Source organism: Pelobates fuscus, chromosome 9 (genome assembly GCF_036172605.1).
Source record: "Pelobates fuscus isolate aPelFus1 chromosome 9, aPelFus1.pri, whole genome shotgun sequence".
NCBI lineage: Eukaryota > Metazoa > Chordata > Amphibia > Anura > Pelobatidae > Pelobates > Pelobates fuscus.
This window is the reverse complement of record NC_086325.1, coordinates 121,986,281-122,007,550: the sequence shown is the minus strand read 5'-3', so window position 1 is coordinate 122,007,550 and position 21,270 is coordinate 121,986,281. Positions and strand designations below refer to the sequence as shown.

General features: G+C 38.6%; 1 protein-coding gene across 1 annotated transcript in view; it reads left to right on the top strand.

Moving 5' to 3' along the window:
• DENND1A (DENN domain containing 1A) overlaps positions 1-21,270 on the top strand; it is a 920,735-nt gene that overhangs the window by 102 nt on the left and 899,363 nt on the right. The window lies entirely within an intron of this gene.

Here is a 21,270-nt window from a genome sequence, read left to right as displayed (position 1 = left end):
GCCAGTCATGTGTACTGCCATTAGAGATTATTGGCGGCTTGGTTTATTAGCAGTGTCAGTGAACAGGCTGTACCCACACGTGTCTACTGTGTTCTATGGGTCTGTGTGTCCATGTATGTGTAAATAGACCTGTCAGCTGCTCCCACCTGGGTTATATGTACACCTACCCAAAGACACATGGAGAACAACAACAACAATATAACAATAAATACACACATGGAAATGTACAGGCACCATTTGTCAATTGTGTGTGTATATATATGGTATATATGTGTGTGTATGTGTATATATATATATATATATATATATATATATTTACTATAATTGCTGAATAATAAAAATCTATCCATATATCAATAACTGTTATTTACTCCAGTAAAAATCAGGAATAAGCAAACCACACATCTTACAGCCTGTCCGTGTGCTTCCAGTCATGTTAGAGATCACTTTCCATGTTTTGTGTAATAATTATTTTGATACACTTTTTAGATTTGCCCAGAAAGGGGAAGGGGAAGGGGTGGCCCTATATGTAAAGGATAGCATAAAATCTAGCCTAATAAAAGTTAGTGAGGCGAACATAGAGTCTGTTTGGGTTACGTTAGAATTTGGCAATCACACAGTAACTCGTGTAGGTGTGATTTATAGGCCCCCAGGACAAATAGAAGAGTTGAAGAAATAGCTAAAATGACAATGAAGGGGGAAGTTATCATCATGGGTGACTTTAATGTTCCTGATGTGAAATAGAAAACAAAAATAGCTGCTTGTGCCAGGCGCACATATATTCTAAACTCCCTACTGGGATTGTCTCTAAAACAAGTCGTTGAGGAGCCAACTCGTAAGGAGACAATACTAGATTTTGCGTTAACAAATGCAGATTTGGTATCAGATATTACTGTAGGTGAAAGTTTAGGATCTACTGATCATCAGTCAGTGTGGTTTAATAGAAGAACACACCACACAAAAACTCAAGTTTTAGATTTTAGAAAAACAGAATTTTAGAATTAGAATATGTGTAATGGAGTCATTATCAGACTGGAGCAATTTAAATGGAGTCCAAGAGAAATTGGATTATTTAAAAGTTGCATTGCTGAAGGCAACAGAAAATTGCATTAGGCTTGTCAGTAAAAGCAAAAAATTCAAGAAACAACTGTGGTACTCCGCAGATGTGGCCAAAATAGTAAAAAAAAACAAAAAGTTAGCATTTAGTAGTTATAAAAAAAAAAAAAATCAGAGTGAGGAAGACAGAATGATCTATAAGATTATATATATCTATAAGATTAGGCATAAAGAGGCTAAGCAAGTTATAAGAGCTTCCAAATCACACACAGAAGAGAAAATAGCACAGTCAGTAAAAAAAGGGACAAAACCTTTTTTTTTATACATAAATGAGAAAAGGAAAGTAAAACAAGGATTAGTTAGATTAAAAACAAAATAAGGAAGGTATGTAGAAGAGGATAAAGGTCTAGCTAACTGCCTCAATTAATATTTTTGTTCAGTATTTACAGATGAAAATGAAGGAAGGGGGCCTCAGTTAGAAAAAGGACAAATGAGTCATACATTTACAGAGGAAGAGGTTCCATTTCAACTGTTAAAAGTAAAGACAAATAAGTCAATGGGACCTGATGGAATACACCCAAAGTTATTAAAAGAGCTTAGTGGTGTACTAGCAAAACCATTAACAGATAGATTTATTTAACCAATCATTGTTAACAGGTGTAGTCCCAGAAGACTGGAAGTTAGCGAATGTTGTGCCCATTCACAAGAAAGGTAGTAGGGAGGAGTCGGGCAACTATAGGCCAGTTAGCCTTACTTCAGAAGTGGGGAAAGTAATGGAAACCATGTTAAAGGATCGGATTGTTGAACATCTAAACACACATTGATTTCAAGATCAGAGACAACATGGGTGTACTTCAGGGAGATCATGCCAAACTATTCTTATTGATTTTTTTGATTGGGTAACTAAATAATAGATCAGGGTGAAGCAGTAGACATTGCTTACCTAGATTTCAGTAAGGCTTTTGACAGTTTTGCACATAGAAGGCTTATCAATAAATTGCAATCTTTAAGTTTGGGTTCCAATATTGTGGAATGGGTAAGGCAGTGGCTGAGTGACAGGCAACAGAGAGTTGTAGTCAATGGAGTATATTCGAAGCATTAGCTTGTCACCAGTGGGGTACCTCAGGGATCTGTACTTGGACCCATTCTCTTTAATATTTTTATTAGTGATATTGCAGAAGGTCTTGATGGTAAGGTATGTCTTTTTTGCTGATGATACTAAGATATGTAACAGGGTTGATGTTCCAGGAGGGATAAGCCAAATGGCAAATGATTTAGGTAAACTATAAATTTGGTCAGAGTTGTGGCAACTGACATTTAATGTGGATAAGTGCAAGATAATGCATCTTGGACGTAAAAACTTAAAAAATGCTTGGTTGTATAGGGAGAGGTATTAGCAGTAGAAAGAGGGAAGTGCTCATGCCATTGTACAGAACACTGGTGAGACGTCACTTGGAGTATTGTACGCAGTACTGGAGACCATATCTCCAGAAGGATATTGATACCTTAGAGAGAGTTCAAAGAAGGGCTACTAAACTGGTTCATGGATTGCAGGATAAAACTTACCAGGAAAGGTTAAAGGATCTTAACATGTATAGCTTAGAGGAAAGACAAGACAGGGCGGAATATGATAGAAACATTTAAATACATAAAGGAAATCGACACAGTAGAGGAGGAGACTATATTTAAAAGAAGAAAAACTACCACAACAAGAGGACATAGTCTTAAATTAGAGGGGCAAAGGTTTAAAAATAATATCCGGAAGTATTACTTTACTGAGAGGGTAGCTGAAGTGGTAGAGGTTAACACAGTAAAGGAGTTTAAGCATGCGTGGGATATGTATAAGGCTATCCTAACTAAAGGATAAGGCCAGGGAATAATGAAAGTATTTAAAAAAAAAAAAAATAATTGGGCAGACTAGATGGGCTGAATGGTTCTTATCTGCCGTCACATTCTATGTTTCTTTTGTTTTTGTTTTTTAAATAATTTTGACGCTTTGCAGGAAGTGTTTAGGAAGGCTGTTTAAGTCACATGCAGGAAGGTGTGACTAGGGTTCATAAACAAAGGAATTTAACTCATAAATGGCAGAGAATTGAGCAGTGAGACTACAGGGGCATGATCTATACACCAAAATAGCTTTATTAAGCTATCCACAGACTTCAGATGGAAGGGGTTTTCAATCACAATTCTTCCCCACCATAACATTTTTTTGTGTGTATGTATGTATGTGTGTATGTGTATGTATGTATGTATATATATATATATATATATATATATATTTTCTCTCTCTCCCTCCAAAATCATGCACTGCCAAATATCAGTATAATGTGTCCTGCTCACTGGCTTACGCCTTCAGTTACAGCATAATATTGGTTTGTCAGGAGCGAAGAACATGGGCCTTGCTATTACAGTATTAACCCACTCCGTTTTGTCAATGAAAGAAACTAAAAAAAAAAAAAACTTTTTACTTTATAAAGGAAGAAATAATCAGTGTGTTGGTGCTATTAAGAGAAACTCTGTGGCAAAATAACATTGGTATATATTTTGCATCAATCATGTAAATTAATGAAACATTCCAATTAATCTGTTACTTTTTTAGAACTTGTAGTAGTGGGCAGTATATAATTGAGTCAGTGGAGTCATCATGCATCTCGTGGTCCCTTAACCCCTTAAGACCGCAGCCAAATGTACAAGTTGTGATCCAAAAAAACGTAAACAAAACCTGGCATTTGCGCTATATGTCTGTCCAACCATAATTCACCTCTTTCATATTAAATGCACCCCCCATTATTATATATCATTTTATTCAGGGGAAACGGGGCTTTCGTTTAACATCAAATATTTAGGTATGGAACATAATTTAATATGAAAAAAATATTTAAAAAATGGGAGAAAATAAGAATTTTTAAAATTTTTTTAGTTCTACGTGACATTCTAACTGTGAATGTCATAATACTGTTTGCTTTTACTGCAATACAATACACATATTTGTATTCAGCGATGTCTCACGTGTAAAACAGTACCCCCTATGTACAGGTTTTATGGTGTTTTGGGAATTTGCAGGGTCAAATATAGCGTGTTACATATTTCAGTTTTTTTACATTGAAATTCGCCAGATTGGTTACGTTGCCTTTGAGACCATATGGTAGCCCAGAAATAAGAATTACCCCCATGATGGCATACCATTTGCAAAAGTAGACAACCTAAGGTATTGCAAATTGAGTATGTCCAGTCTTTTTTAGTAGCCATTTGGTCACAAACACTGGCCAAAGTTAGTGTTAATATTTGAAAATGCAAAAAACTAATTTGAACGCAAATTTTGGCCAGTGTTTGTGACTAAGTGGCTACTAAAAAAACTGAACATACCCTATTTGCAATACCCTGGGTTGTCTACTATTGCAAATGGTATGCCATCATGGGGATAATTTTCATTCCTGGGCTACCATACGGTCTCAAAGGCAACCTGGCGAATTTTAATGTGAAAAAACTGAAACGCAAACCTTATATTTGACTCTGTAACTTTTGAAAACACCATAAAACCTGTACATGAGGGGCACTGTTATACTCAGGAGACTTCGCTGAACACAAATATTAGTGTTTCAAAACAGTAAAACGTATCACAACAATTATATCGTCAGTGTAAGTGCCATTTGTGTGTGAAAAATGCAAAAAATGTCACTGTCACTGACGATATCGTCGTTGTAATATATTTTACTGTTTTGAAACACTAATATTTGTGTTCAGCGAAGTCTTCCGAGTAAAACAGTACCCCCCATGTACAGGTTTCATGGTGTCTTGGAAAGTTACAGAGTTAAATATAGTGCTAGACAATGTAATTCCCTGAACTTTTGGCCTGGGTTGGCAGGCAGGTCCTGCAAATTGTAATTAATAAAATGACCTAATTATGTAAAATTATTACATAAATATATGCGTAGAATTATTATATATATATGTGTGTGTATATATATATGTGTGTATATATATATGTATATAATTTTTTTTAATTATTTTTATTTATATATAGGTATATACATAGTGATATATACGTATATACTTATGTATATAGATATATATATTATTTCGTTCTACATGTATTTTGATATCAATATATGTATATTAATTTTAAAATACAGTTAGAACGAAATTACGCTTGTTTATATATTTTTTATCTATTTTTTTTTATTATTTTTTATTATTTTTTTATTTATTTTTTAACGTATTTATATATATATTTTTTTATTATATATAAATATATATATAATGAAAATTATATATATATTTAATCAATATCATTGTACGTGTATTTTGATATTAATATATATAATTATGTATATATTAATATTAAAATACACGTAGACAGTGTATGCATATTTATGTGTATGTGTGTATATATATACTTAGATCATATATATAATAAATATATATATATGATCTAAGTATATATAATTTATTTTTACACTGTTTTAACATTTTTTATTTTTTTTTCAGACAGCAGGGGGAGTACCTGTCATTACAGGCACTCCCCCTGCTGGCAATGCCTTGGACGGCTATGCCGTCCATGTGATCGCGGGGTCCTCGCAAGGACCTCGCGATCACATGGCCCTGGGCGGCTGAAGAGGACGCAGGGGGACTCCCTGGGCTCCCAGGTAAGTCCCCCATACCGCGATCGCCGGCGTGGGATCGCCGGCGACCGGGTAAGTACATAAGATCGCAGGACGTACTATGCCGTCCTGCGGCTTTTAGAGCCACCAAAATAAGGACGGCATAGTACGTCCTGCGGTCTTAAGGGGTTAAACTGAGAACACTTTTGTAAGGCTTCTATAGCAGTGTAGTATTCTAATGAAACTAATACTCTATTGTATTACTTCACATGCATGAGAATGCCAAGTCGTCCCCATCTGAAAATCCTGAAAGATGTTGAAACGCATTAGGATCATTATTAAATTATGTGCAAGAAGATGCCTGTGCCATTAGCCTTCAGTTATTGACCACTGAGTGTCCACACAGGACAGGCTGTCTCAAATTACCATAGCTTATCTTGTGTAACTTTAAAACCGTAAAACCTGTGTTTTTTATTTTATTGAAATAAAGCGTGACATTTTATTTAAAATGTACCAATGCCACCTATGTCCTCAAGGACTTACAACGTAGCTATGTACTCTTGCCTATGATCTCCAAAAGTTTTCATTAATTACTTTAATTGTTTCAAGTGAATGAGAAGGGCTAGTTGGTCAAGATTTTTTTTTCTCTTCCATTGACACATGCCCAGTATTTTTTTTTTTTTTTACCTAGAAATTATCTAGTAGACACGAGTATAAGAGACCAGGGATAGTAAGGAAAATGTCACATTTTGTTTTTGCAATGCAATGTTGATAAAACATGACAATATAGGTCTTTTAATGCATTCATGCAAATGCATTATGTCTATTGGTGGTAAATGCAAGTACCCCTTGTAAAGGGCATTCCAGACTGAAACTAATTATATGTTAATGCTTTTATATAGTCAATGTAAAGAATAAAAATAAAAAAAAGGATAAAAAATAATTAAGCGAGACTTACATTAGAAATTGCAGCATTTGCAAATAATCTCAGGTGTCAAATATTTGGCCTTGAATTTTACACATACCAGAATAATATTCTGGACTGTTGAGCCCAAACTCTTGGAATGTTTAATTAAAGGAACACTCCAAACTCATAAAGCACTTTGGCTATATGTGTAGAGTATTTTATTTTTTCAGTTGATAAGTGCTGCTTTTAATAGAAGTCGACATGTTTATAATTAATGCAGCACCCCTTGTGCATTTAGAGAGCCAGAGGGATTACTTCCGTTTATGTTAGCTGAGCTAAAGGAAGTGCATGATGGTGGGCAAGCACTATCAGATTCCTGTACACAAAAAATAACTCTGCAATTGTGTGTGCGTATATACAAACACATACGCAACCTCCTGTGAAAACCTATGAATGAAAATCAGTGTGCAAGTTAGTGGTTAGATCATCTCAATGGGGAAAAAAGAAGACTGAACAAGTGGAGGGCTTGCAATAGCTGCAGACACAAAATCTGTGCATGTTTTCTTTGCAAGTTAATCTACTAAATATATATATATATATATATATATATATATATATATATATATTTTATGGAGTGTTTCTTTAAAGGAATACTCCAAACTTCATAACCATATACACTGCTTAGAAGGGAGATAGGAAGCGTCTGGTTATGGAACACTAACATCACATACCTTTGTGTAGGAATCCCCAACTAGAAAGTATCTTAAAATGAGGGAAATGGGCGGTGGGGTCATACTTAAAGAGACACTCCACTGCCGAAATAAAAAATACTGTTTAGTTGATATACCGACCAATGAAAACATGCATGCATTTAATTATGCATTGTTTTATTGAGATATATCTAAAAACTAGGGATCGACCCATTATCGGTTTTACCGATATAATCGTCCGATATTCGGTATTTTCTGCAATATCGGTATCGGCCAATTCAGATACCGATATTGCCGATAATACCTCCTAGGACCACCGGGCTCATTACAAGCCCCACGGTCCTGGGGGGGCAGGCAGCAAGCGTTTACCCAGCAGCTCCCAAGTGTAAATCTTGCGAGACCCGCGGGTTACCATGGCAATGCTCCGGCGGGACACTGGCCGCGAGACTTACACTGGGGAGCTGAGTAAACGGCTGGGAGGTGAGTAAACGCTTGCTGCCCACCCCCCCACAGCTCAGCCCATACCACTGGACCACCAGGGAATGCTATATCCCCTCTCCCTGACCAGGCAACAAGCAGGGAGGGGGGACAACAAAAATAATTAATAATTAAATATAAAAAAATAATAATAATTTAATTAAAAAATGCCCCCTCACACATACCCTCCATTATATACACATACACTACACAAACACACTGTGTATATAATGCAATGTGTTTGTATAGTGTGTGTATATAATGCAATGTGTTTGTATAGTGTGTGTATATAATGCAATGTGTTTGTATAGTGTGTGTATATAATGCAGTGTGTTTGTATAGTGTGTGTATATAATGCAGTGTGTTTGTGTAGTGTGTTTATATAATGCACACTACACAAACACTGCAATATATACACACACTATACAAACACACACACACTCCATTATATACACACACACTACACAAACACACTGTGTATATAATGCAATGTGTTTGTATAGTGTGTGTATATAATGCAATGTGTTTGTATAGTGTGTGTATATAATGCAATGTGTTTGTATAGTGTGTGTATATAATGCAGTGTGTTTGTATAGTGTGTGTATATAATGCAGTGTGTTTGTGTAGTGTGTTTATATAATGCACACTACACAAACACTGCAATATATACACACACTATACAAACACACACACACTCCATTATATACACACACACTACACAAACACACTGTGTATATAATGCAATGTGTTTGTATAGTGTGTGTATATAATGTAGTGTGTTTAATAATGCACACTACACAAACACACTGCATTATATACACACACTATACAAACACACTGCATTAAATACACACACTATACAAACACACACACACACTACACAAACACACTGTGTATATAATGCAGTGTGTGTTTGTGTAGTGTGTTTATATAATGCAGTGTGTGTTTGTGTAGTGTGTTTATATAATGCAGTGTGTGTTTGTGTAGTGTGTTTATATAATGCAGTGTGTGTTTGTGTAGTGTGTTTATATAATGTAGTGTGTGTATGTAATGCAGTGTGTTTGCGTAGTGTGTGTATGTAATGCAGTGTGTTTGCGTAGTGTGTGTATGTAATGCAGTGTGTTTGCATAGTGTGTATATAATGCACACTACACAAACACACTGCATTATATACACACACACTATACAAACACACACTCTGCATTCATTATATACACACACTGCACAAACACACACACTTTGCATTTAGTATATACAACATTCACTTTACACACACACTGCATTACGCACACTACCCACACACTACACAAACACTCTGCTTTCATTATATACACACTACACTAATACACACTGCATCCACTACACACACTACACAAACACACACAGCTCCCCTGTCTAAACACACTGCATCCACTACACGTGGCATGTATATTTTGTGCATTTACCTTTAGAAATAGTTTTTATTTTCCAAAATGGTAAATGAACAGAATATCGGCAAATTATATCGTCCTGAAAGTTCACAGAATATCCGTATCGGTATCTGCTCTAAAAAATCAATATCGGTCGATCCCTAATAAAACCGCTTATAAAAGCTGGAGATCCCTTGTCTAAAACTTTAGTAAGCCATCCCCTTCTTCCCCAAGCCAAATATGTGTGTTACTATCCAATCACAGATTCCCAGTGCAGCTCAATGAACAATCTTTGCAAGGCGGGTGCTCTGGGGAATTTCCTGCCTCTTGAGTTTAGCTTCACTGAACTTAACTACCAGGAAGTAAATGGATGTCTGATTGACAGCCAGGATGTATATAACAAGGTTAATTTAGAAAAGTGCCTTTAAAATCTGTACTTTTTGACAAATACAAAAAAGAGAGCACTCTGTTCACACATAATGCACTTCTGAAGTGCTTTAGGAGTCTACAGTGTACCTTTAAGATGCAAAATGCTGCAAATCACTTTTTCTTTTGCAACAATTACTTATTTTATCTTATTACAGAGGCCAAAAGCTATAATAATGCAAACAAGTTGTGTTGATGTCTGGAGTGTCTCTTTGAGTTCAAACTATTAGTACCATAACAACATATTCTCATTTCATGCATAGATTATGAATGTACGTGTTGGTATGCTGTACAAATCTGTTCAACTGGTGCATAGAAAAGCCACACACTACTAACTCTACCTGAGCCATAGCTGCGCACATACTTTTTCTGAAAAATACTGTGCACAACTCTGTAAACTGATAGCATTTGCAGGGGTGTTTCACTACGTAACTCGTAAGATCACGCCACATAGACCACTATCAGAGGCTTCTGGTTGGTTTTCTTGGTTTCTGGTTGGTTTCCTGGTCTGTGATAGGACTATCTGCTATCTGCTATCCACCTTTCCTTGCTCAGCAGCTTTATTTTTGTGCTTTGTTGTTTGGTTTTGTTTTTTATTATATTATTTTTCTTGAAAACTATATAATGCTTTAAAATCACTTTTACTCTGGAGTGTCTAGAGGTTCTCCTACCTCATGTTACTGTGTTTCGAAGGGGACAATGTATAGATTATTTTATATAATAATGACCATTCTTTAGAAGCATGTTTTGAAATTTATGTAAAACTGCTCTGAGGGTTTAACGATGTTGCCTGAGAAAATCTTACTGGATCAAAACCATAGACCATAATGAGATTTCCCTCCCCCCCTCCACCCCCCATGACACTTTGCTATTATACGTGCTGTTCTGCATATTGAAACCGTGCTTTAGAAGTATGTTAAAAAGGAAATAATTTCTCAGATTATGCTACCTTAAGTGTACTAATAATCTTAATTTTAATAATGACAGGCGAGTATTTTGCATAATCTTCCTTTTCTACTCCATAGCAGCAAAGACCTAGAGAGAAAAAAAAGGAACCAATCAGAGACAGGCAGAGCGTATAAGATACGCCTTCCACTGAGTCACTTCCTCTTGATAACATCAACATCACCAGTCACACAATCAACTGAAGAACCATATGGAATACCGAAGACAGTTCAAATTCCAGGAACGATGAAGAACGCTTAGATTCATTCAAAACTAGGAAGAACGAATATACTTGTATGCTTGATGTAGAAGATCTCTTTATATCTTTTAGGCTGAAAGAGACCGAGTGCATTTTAGTGATGAAATGTAAACCTGAACAATATGAGTATGAGTAACCCTCATATAAAAGGTGCGCAATAATTTGGTACTATCCCAATCTATCGTGATCTATAAAATATAACATACATACCATAATATAGCTACCTAATATAGATTATCTATACATATATCAAATTTTTATCTAGAGGGAATAGTCAATTACGTAGTCACAAGAAACAGACCAGTACCATATTGATAACATACATCACCTACCTGGAGATGTGAACCAACCTGAATGGGAGGGAAATTCAATTTTCGAGGGGAAATGCTTGCCTCCTGTCATTATTAAGATTGTTAGTACACTAAAGCTAGCATAATGTTCAATTTTATCACACGACAGGAGGCTTCATATTTTGAACTTAAACGCTAAGTTAATAGAGAGAAAGCAGCAATGGAGGACGGCAAAGCGACAATGGAGGCCTGTGGGCCCAATTCTTTAGCCCTGAGGTTTACCAATTTGCCATCAATTCGGAATAAGGCTGCCCAGCGTCTCTGAAAAGAGGGCCACATTTGTGTTGCCCTGGAAGCAAAAACCTCTCTGGGTCCACTCATGAACACCGCGCGCGTTATCTGCTGGAAGGAGTCAGCCTGGGTGTATGCCTCATCCGTTGGGGTCAGAACCCGGGCGAATGAGCTTATCCTGGGCTCCCTTTTACACTCTCTCGACCTCTTTCCTTGGGTCTCTACCCCTTTGTGCCATGAAGGCCAGCATCATCTGGTCAAATTCTGGGGTAAAGACGACCTTATCCGGAGTGCTCTCTGATCTCAGCCGCTTGCGGACCTCTTTGTACAGTGCATTCCATAGCACGAAAGTGCATGTGTCCAATTTCCCGAGCCTGGGTGGCGAATGTTTCTCGGGTCCTAGTAATGTATGTAAAGGCAATGCTGGGGGTCACCCAGGAAAAAGGAGACTGCAAGCACAGCTCCACTCGGCAGCAGTATATGGGTGCTCACCTGAGCCGGGTTACTAGGTATAAAACTGACCGGCTGAACCACCCCTAGGTTAATGCTAACCTTGACAGGTCCCTGTAGCAGGCAAGGTGAACAGAAGCCAATTTCCAATGTATAAATAGTAGTAATGGTTGGCTGCACTCACAGATTCTTTAAAACATAACTTTTAATTGTGATATTAAGGGCAGATCAATGTTTCAGTCCCTCTTGTGGACTTTCATCAGGATCATCAGGATGCACCCGGTCATATAACTGAACGGTGGGAAAAACGAACACCGAAAACTCACGAACAAACAACCCATAGGGAAACTACCGAACGCTATACGTTTTACGTCTTTGCTGCCTCCTGTCATGTGATAACATTCTATACTCTTATATTAAAGGGTTACTTTAACCCTTCTCAAACATTTCTTTGTCTTTTTTTTTTTTTTTTAGGTTGATTTTCATTGGGCATTAATACTAGTTCCCTATTCCCTTAATTGTTAAAAGTTTTGAAAAATGTTTTAACTTTAAAACAAAGCTACTGATAACCCTTCTACATCCGACATCAGCAGGGTGCCTCAAAAGTGATTGGAATGTTTGACTGGGGAGGGAAATTACCGTAAAAAAGAAATGAGTGGAGGCAGGAAAGTGGAATAGAGAACACCCTTTCCCTTGCAGGCTCTGCTTGCTGACGACTGACTTAAAATATGCACATAATTGACAGAGTTCCGAGTTGCCTAAGTCACGTGCTGGGGTTGTCACTTGCCCCATTACATGCCAATATCTTTGTATGTGCCCTGTTTCAAGCTGTGATGCTGCACATACAGACTTATATCACCATAATCACTGCAAAACACTGAAGTGGTCATGGTGGATGGATTAGCTCATTAAATATTTAGCAAATTACATCAATATCTAGGTAAGACCAGGCAAGGCCTTTCAAACATTGGGAATGAAGAGGAAAAATACAAACTTTTTTTAAAGCGGCTCTGTCACAGCACCCCTCCCCCCCATCCAAAAATGGATTTCATAAAGAGAAACACTTTTTCAAATACTCACTTGACTTTCTTGAAATCTCACTGAAATTCCAATGCAGTGAAAAGATATACTGCTTTGTCTTATGTATATTTTCTATGCCTGACAGCACTTGACAAAGGTTGAAGCTACTGCCACTATATTCTGTCATGTTTCCCAGCTGTGGGGTAAAAGGCATTGTCTGTGGAGACTAGTGCAAGGGTGCCCAAAAATTAGATCCCCAGATGTTGTAGAACTACAGCTTCCATGATGCGTTGTGATTCTAAAGCATTGTAAAGGCACGCAGAGCATCATGGGAGTTGTAGTTCTACAACATCTGGGGATATACCTTTTGGGCACCCTTGCCTTTGTGGGATCATATAGATCTCAGTGTTGAACTTTCACAGGCTTCTGGCTGATAAAGCACCAGGAGCTGAAGAGAATCTAACAGATTAAGCGAAAAAAATGAAATAAAACTTAACTTCCCCTGTACACCTTGGCAACTGCACTGCAAATGGCAATGTCACAATCAGGGGTTTCTGGAAAATATGCAAAGACCCCAGATGGTGACATAACCACTTTAATGTCTATGCTGACTGCCATATGCAAAGGACAGAGATTATAACAAAGACTGAGCTAAGGGGGAGGCATCCAATCTCAGGAAGTGTGGATGTCAACATTTTATTTTATTTTCCACACCCTCACAATAATTATTTGTTAAATATAGTAGGTACCTATTTGTTAAATGTAATAATAAAGTAAACCTATTTAAAATGGGGAATGACAGTTTTGCTTTAAAATAATGTGAATTTACATGTCTCCGTAACACAAAAATGTAATGCAGTTGGTAACTGCATATTATATCCTGTATACACACTGAAGAAGGCTGCCGCTGTTATTTACTAAATTGACAATTCAAAGAGAAAAAATTGCTAAATTAGCCAAGCTTTCATTTTAGTCTGGCCTTAAAGGAACACTCTACTGCCCAAATGGGCAAAAAAAAAAATATTCACCGTTTAGTAGATATATCCCAATGTATTCATTTTGCAACTTTGCCAGCTCTATGCCTTTTCCCTGGAAGAGACTTTCAGTCTTTTTACGGGACAGTCTTCCTCCATGCATGTGCGTGCACCTGGTGTGTGTGCATGTGTTGGCTGATGCGTGAGTGTGCACTTAAAGCAAGCTGAACTGAGGTCTAATCTGAGGAGTGCGGAGGGAGGCAGGCACACTCAAGTAGAGCTAATAGATGCAGGAAGAAACCCTCCTGCATGTTTGACAGCAAGGGGAGTTTAATTATTTTACAAACTGCAATTGTGGGACACTCTTCACCTATAAAGTACTTCAGGAAGCTTCATGGGTGTAAAGTAGTCTGTTAAAATGTAACTTCACTTTGAATTCTCACTTAAGTAAATAACACGGATAGTGTTTGCTTGACTCAGCATAATGTGGCATGATGTGGATATGCCTATGGTTGACCTTTATACTTTTGCTGGACCATAGCTTAAATGGACACGTTGGTCACCAGAACAACTACAGCAAGCATGTCAAACTCGCGGCCCATGGGCCGCATGCGGCCCACAAGAACCGTCTTTGCGGCCCGGCGAGCCGCGAGTACATGCTCCGTGTTATAGCAGAGTAGCCACCTGCTTTCCCCATATTGCAGGTGCCTACTCTGCTAACACTTACCCGGCCAGGGAGGAGGGCCAGCGAGGGAGCTCAGTGTTCCTGCTCCTCACTGCTCCCTCGCGTGCGCCGACTGAAGTGAAGCCGGGTGCCGAAATATGCTGTGATATTCCGGCATCCAGCACCACTAAACCACTTGAGGAAGCAGCGAGTAGCAGGAAGGACCCCAGGGAGGTGCCCCACATCGGCTCCATAAGGTAGGGAGCAATAAAAAAAAGTATGTGTGTGTGTCTTTCAGCACGTATGTGAGTGTTTGTGTGTGTCTGTCAGTAAGTATGTGTGTGTCTGTGAGTATGTGTGTGTCTTTCAGCAAGTGTGTGTGTCTGTCTGTGAGTATGTGTTTGTCAGTGAGTATGTGTGTGTGTGTGGCCCACATAAACTTAAACCTTGTTTATGTGGCCCGTGCCACACTGAGTTTGACATGCTTGAACTACAGCTTAGTATAGTATGTCCCTGCAGGCTTTTTAATGTAATTTTTATGTATGTGTGTGTGTCTGTCAGCGAGTATGTGTGTGTCTGTCAGCGAGTATGTGTGTGTCTGTCAGCGAGTATGTGTGTGTCTGTCAGCGAGTATGTGTGTGTCTGTCAGCGAGTATGTGTGTGTCTGTCAGCGAGTATGTGTGTGTCTGTCAGCGAGTGTGTGTGTCTGTAAGTGACTGTGTGTGTCTGTCTGTCTGTCTGTGTGTGTGTGTGTGTGTGTGTGTCTGTGTGTATGTCTGTCAGCAAGTATGTGTGTGTGTGTGTGTCTGTATGTGTCTGTCTATGAGTATGTGTGTGTGTGCGGCCCACATAAACTTAAACCTTGTTTATGTGGCCCGTGCCACACTTTGAGTTTGACATGCTTGAACTACAGCTTAGTATAGTATGTCCCTGCAGGCTTTTTAATGTAATTTTTTTGTAGACTTTAGAGCGTGGAGGCGCTGACCTTGATGCATTGATTTAATGCATTTCTATGATGAGAAGCTAAATGGCCAGGGTGGTGTTTGGCTCTGCTTCCGCCCTGCCTCCTTGACTGAGGCTGACCACCTAAACGGTGGTTTTAGAACTATAGTGTCAGGAATACAACTTTAAAGTGAACCTGTCATGAAAACCTGAAATAAAGATACATGATGTATTCAATGTAAAATATAAAAATGTATTTCACCTCCATTCCAGCACCTCTTTTTGACTGCCAGATGCAGCTGGATTGGAGAAAATACCTGACATTCATTCTCTCCACCTTAACTCTGTCCAAAGCCTTCTGTGATTCACCCTGCTTGGGACGCATCCACAAGCAGGGCAAATCTCGTCAGTGATGTCACTCTACTCCTATACTCCCTAGCTAGTGCTAAAAGATCTAGATAGGGAGTTTCCATAGCAACCACAGTGCATTGCTATGGGAGGAGAGCAGAGGGACCTCCTGTAGGGAGGTCTTTTCTGCTCACCCATGTCAGTCAATGCCTTGACATTGACTGACCGCTGGGAAGAAAAACCTATTCAAAAATATCTTTCTCTCCTAATCTATACATTTCTTAGCAAAAATGCTAGCACAGTGTACAAATACAATCGTATGGTCAAATTGTTTTGGGCATAAAAAGTGCCCTGTAATTCTTTTTCTTTTTTTTTGGTGCTGCCATTTTTATTAAAGTTGTTGTGAAGACTAATCCAACATAATATTAAGCATTGAACTGCTGAGTCTCCTTATTTTCAGGAAGGAAAACCTAAAATTGCTAAATAGGAAAACCGCCTTTCTCCAGATTATGCTGCTACTAGTCAGTAAAACTGCACTGTTTAAAGGGTGACTATTTCTACTTTAATAGTTTGTCAACATGTCGGTCTTGGCCCATATGATTCTTTACAGTAAATGTGGCCAAATTTTCTTCTCTGTAAATAAGACTATGTGTGCGAGGGTTCATCTTTGCTATTGTGGCCTAAATTTTGCTGATTGGATGTTAATTTGCCTTTTCACCTCTTTTTTATTAAGTGCACCCACACTGATGTATACTTTTGCTTGGAAGAAACAAGGCTTTCAAATCAAATATTTATATATAAAAACACAATTTAGTATGAATAAAATCTAGAAATAAAAAATAATATAAATGTACAGGCACTCTTATATCTGTATCGGTGCAAGATATCAAGGTGGCCCATTAACCTCCAAATAATATAATACAATAATTGATACTGCACTCAAAATAAGGCAAAAAGATAGTAGGTATTTAATCATGGATAGTGAAACAATTTCATATATATTTTAAATATGTACAACGAAGATGAATAAATGGATACTGTGAATGACAAGTATCCTATGGCAACCAGTGTGATGTCATGTAAAATACACGGTATCCTTACAAGAGTTAAATTCATATAAGTATAATAAACATTGTAGTAGTGTGAGAAATTCTCAATCTGGAATATTGACCAATGTGGACAGAGAAGTATATACAGTATATACAATATATACAATAATGGAAAAAATGGAAAAAGAAAAACGAAAAGAAAAATTAATAATGAAAAAAATGAAAAATGAAAAAATGTATATACAGTCACCAGTGTGTACACACTATTGTATATGGGTGGATCTCACCAATATGTTCTGCTGAAAAAGGGAAAAATCCAGTTCCAGATATAACTTTCTTCGTTATGGATTGTAGACTGTTCCTCCTCTGTTGGTTGGAAATGGTGGATGTGGCAGATACTTGGTAAATCCTTAGCCGGTCCCTTCAATGGCCCTGTGAAGGGGCTGATCCTTAGCCGGTCCCTTCAAAGGCTCTGTGAAGGGGCTGAAGGGTCCCGAGCGCGCAGCCCACTTATCCTATACAAGAGTCCACACCCTGGATATATCTGACCTGGACCGGCTAAGGATTTACCAAGTATCTGCCACATCCACCATTTCCAACCAACAGAGGAGGAACAGTCTACAATCCATAACGAAGAAAGTTATAATACACATATTTGTTAAAATACACATATTTGTGTTCAGTGAAGTCTCCCGAGTACAACAGTACCCGCATGCACAGGTTTTATGGTATTTCAGGTAGTCACAGGGTCAATATAGGGCTTGCCCATATTAGTTTTTAGAAATTGAAATTTGCCATTTTGGTTTGCTGGACCTATGTTGCCTTTCAGACCAGATAGCAGCCCAGAAATGAGAATTACCACCATCATGGCATACCTTCATGGAATAGCCGTCCATAGCAGTGCCAGCAGGGGGAGTGCCTGGAATGACAGGTAGTCCCCCTGCTGCCTGTAATAAAGTAAAATAAAGGTTAAAAACAGTGTAAAATAATATATACTTAGATCATATATATATATATATATATATATATATATAATTTTATTAATAACAATTTGCGGGACCTGCCTGATAACCCAGGCAGAAAGTCCAGAAAATTTCATTTGCTAGCACTATATTTAACCTTCTAATTTTCCAAGACACCATAAAACCTGTTTTACTCTAAGACTTCGCTGAACACAAATATTGGTATTTCAAAACAGTTAAATGTATTACAACGATGATATCGCCAGTAAAAGTGAAATTTTTTGCAATTTTCACGCACAAACCGCACTTACACGGACAATATTATTGCTGTGATACTTTTTACTGTTTTGAAACACAAATATTTGTGTTCAGCGAAGTCTCCCGAGTACAACAGTACCCCTCATGTACAGGTTTTATGGTGTTTTCAAAAGTTACAGAGTCAAATATAAGGCTTATGTTTCTTTTTTTTACATTGATATTCGCCAGATTGGTTACGGTGTCTTTCAGACCGTATGGTAGCCCAGGAATGAAAATTTACCCCATGATGGCATACCATTTGCAATAGTAGACAACACAAGGTATTGCAAGTGGGGTATGTCCTGTCTTTTTTTAGTAGCCACTTAGTCACAAACACTGGCCAAAACACAAACAAATATTGACGCTAACTTTGACCAATTTAGGTCTTTTAGCCTTTTGGTAGATCGCACCCTAATACCATGGGAATTAGGGAGTAATCTACTAAGTGGCTGCAAGATGCTGCCACGGCACGAATAGGATCGGAGTTTCATTCATGCGAATGCAATTCCGATCCGAACAGTTCCAAATTGCGTCCTAACACAAATGGAGAAACTGTTCTCATTCTGTTAGTACGAAATTCGGTAGTTTCGCCAGCGTTCTGTCTAAGTGACAGGATGTTCGGGAATACTGACAGGAAGCATCGCAAGATCACGGATCAAAGGTGATAATTGTGGGAAAATTACTCTGACCACCGGAAATGAAGCACACTTTGCTCCTCTGCTGGTCATACCTTAGGAAACCTCCATAAGACAAAGTAGTCCCTACTACAAATTAGTCTTATGTTTTAAAGAAAACTAGAGCAGACAGAAATGAAGGAAAGATCCTGACAGAGGGAGAGAAGCGGAATCGATTAAAGAAAGGTAAGTTCGGCATGACAGTGCTGCTTTAACCCCTTAAGGACACATGACATGTGTGACATGTCATGATTCCCTTTTATTCCAGAAGTTTGGTCCTTAAGGGGTTAAGGGATTAATATCAAAATACACTGAGTGAAATTGTGTGAGTGTGTGTGTAAGTATTAGTAGAGTAGACAAGATGCCAAAACCCTTTTTGCAGCATGCAACAATACCTTATCATGGAACAAACGTTCTAATGTCCTTAAAGGGACACTATAGTCACCCGAACAACTACAGCTTATTGTAGTTGTTCTGGTGAGTAAACCCTGCAGGCATGTAAACACTGTGACTTTTCAGAGAAATAAGGGAAGTTTTATTGCCTCTTAACGGGGGCATGACACCCAATGGAGGTTTTATCACCATAGAGTCAGGATTACATGTTTGTTTTCCTGACCCTATAGTGTTCCTTCAATGGGTTAACTTCCCTTATTGCACAGTGTGTTTCATATAGATTGTCATATCTTCTGCCCTTTTAATTTCATGTAGACTGTCAGCTAAACTTTTCTGCCATTTATTTCTGAAACATCCCGAGAGGAAGCTGTTTCATTATTACGAAAGTCAAAAATGTTGTACAGTTATATATAGAGGTGTGGGTTTAACACACTCTGTTGCTTTTTTGTCACATATTGTACCATTTATTCACTGTACATAGGTGGGGACGGAAGCAAATATGTTTTATTTGGAGAACACATAGCCTATGTTCAAACGTTTTCTTTTCTGTCAATTTCAATACCAAAAGAAAGATACAAAGTGCATCATATAACATTGGTTGATACAATATGTATGAAATGGTTTAATGTATCAGAATTTACATCTAAGTGGAACTTTCACTTTTTCATGGCTGTATAGCCCTGCATGCCTTGTAAATTAAAATTAAAGAGGTGAGATGTTGTTAATTTTACCACATGACAGGAGGCTTCATATTTGCATATCTTTCTTTACTGAAAACTCCAGCAGCATAGAAACAGTAACAACCAATGAGAAAAAAGATATGCTGCCCATAAAAGGGCCTGTCTATGACATCATTTCCTCTTTCTTTGCTGCTCCAGCCATCAACAGGTCAGAGTATTTTTCTCCTACTACTTCCTTACGTTTAATCTGCTTGATAATCATTATGTGTACTTGTTTTTGTTAGTTTTCTATCATACATTATTGCCCTGACTACTTGTACCCGTTTTTTCCCCTCTCTGTTTTCAACTGTCCCTGTTTTTATTTGAAGTCTTTCCCTCTCTGCGGTCCGCGGGCGGCGCGGCCTTTTTCTGTGCCTCGCCCGCCGCGCGGACCTGTTTCACTGTCTTACAGGGGCTTGTGGGGACGGGTGGAGGGTAGCCGGGGTTTTGTTTTATTTCATTTGCCGCGTTCGGCATCTCGCTCGCGGCCGCGAGCGGGAGCTTTCTCCTCACGCGGCCGGCGGCCATCTTGGATCTCGCGGCTATCGCGAGATCCGCGGCGGCCGTCTCTCTCCTAAACAGCGGTCCGGTACTCACCCGACCGCTGCCAATATCGGGGTTTTGCCCTCAAGGGTGCTCCCCCGCCTTCTCCCCTAGCCTCCTTCGTTCAGGCAGGGGAGGATCACATTCTATTACCCCCAGAGGGTAGAAGTTTTTTCTACAGTGTCATTTTTCCTGTGTATCTGCCTCCATAGGCAAGAATAAATGCATGCAATGGTACATATATGTATTTGAAGGCTCATTGTATACAGCTCACATAGTCCTTGCACTGACAGGACAAAGCAATTTAAAGTGACATATGCCTATATTTACATCCCTCAAGGGATTTTGCTGGAATTTCCTTACCTGTTCAGGGTAATTTTCATATACTTACCCTGCATAGGGTCATATTCATTACTGCACCTGAGGGTGAAATTTATGTGGGTGTCCTCTGGGTATTTTTGCATGGCACACCACCTGGGGTGACCCCCCAGATACGCATGCAGGGCGCTACAGCCCACTTTGTTTTGGTTGATGTGGGTGTCCTCTGGTTTCCACGGCACACCACCCAGGGTGAACCCCGAGCGTATGCACGAGGGCTTCATTACTATATACAGCCCTACCTGATTATATTACGTGCATCGAGCCTTCTATACATATACCCCTACACCGGGTTACTCCGGTTGTGGCGGGAACCGATATATAAATTTTTGCCAATACGTTAAACCTCCACGATTTTCCATTGAAACTCGCTCTCACCCCACAGGTCACAGATACCTCGGATCATGGAGGATACCCAAAATAACCCAGACTTTCAGGCCATGATCAATGCCGCCGTGGCGGCTTCTGTGGAAAAGGCCCTCTTGC